This window comes from Sinocyclocheilus rhinocerous, unplaced genomic scaffold (assembly GCF_001515625.1).
Source record: "Sinocyclocheilus rhinocerous isolate Xijiao unplaced genomic scaffold, SAMN03320098_v1.1 scaffold773, whole genome shotgun sequence".
Lineage (NCBI taxonomy): Eukaryota > Metazoa > Chordata > Actinopteri > Cypriniformes > Cyprinidae > Sinocyclocheilus > Sinocyclocheilus rhinocerous.
This window is the reverse complement of record NW_015642873.1, coordinates 185,553-186,472: the sequence shown is the minus strand read 5'-3', so window position 1 is coordinate 186,472 and position 920 is coordinate 185,553.

The window sequence follows — 920 nt, the reverse complement described above, 5'->3', positions numbered from 1 at the left end:
TGCTAAATACTGGCGCAAATAACTGTCTACCACAAACCTTAGTAAATCATGTTGCACGACTTATTTAAATTCTCTCCTCCCCTAAATTTTGCACTGCACCTAAGTTTTGTTCAGAATACAAAAATGCATATGTATGCGAATGTCAATCAGGTTGCAAAGTTTAGGGTTCATGGAAACACAACTTTCAGAATCTGAAATCAGATTGGATTCATTCAGATTGACAAAGTTTAGCAAATATTAACATACCTAGTGCCTGATTTTGCAGTCAAGCTTTCAATATTTATAACCCAGGCTCATTGAAAATATGTGTTTGTGGCAATATTTCTGCAGCACCGATATTGCCTTATACCTTATTGCACATTTTGCAGCAGTTTCAAAGTGAAATGTCCAGTGAGTGGCACTAAAACACACATTCAATACGTGATCGTGGCCACGTTTTTATTACATTGCTTCAGGTAGGGGATAGTAAGGTAAGTTGACCCACCTCCTGTATCTTGGCATCTGTACAATTTAACTGTCATGTGACCATGTATTTTGGAACCACCCATAATTTCTGCCAGACTGTGAAAAGGATAAATGAATGGGAGGAGTGGAAGGCACCCATTTACTTGAAAAAAAAAAAAAAACTGTTTTTGGCTTGTCAAAGTAATATTTTAGCACAACAGATGTAATTTATCCAGGTCTGAAAAATATTTATGATGCATATAGGTGATTTAGCAACATATAAAACCATGCAAATAATTTAGCTAAATATTAGTCTGAATTGGTAAGCTAGCTAGTTTATTCTAAAATGGCAGCTATCGGGCAAAGTGAGCCAGCGTATTAACCTACCACTATAAGGCACTGAAGTTAAATTAAATCTCTGAAGTATAAACTGTATATGTATATATCATACATACATATACACACACACACACACA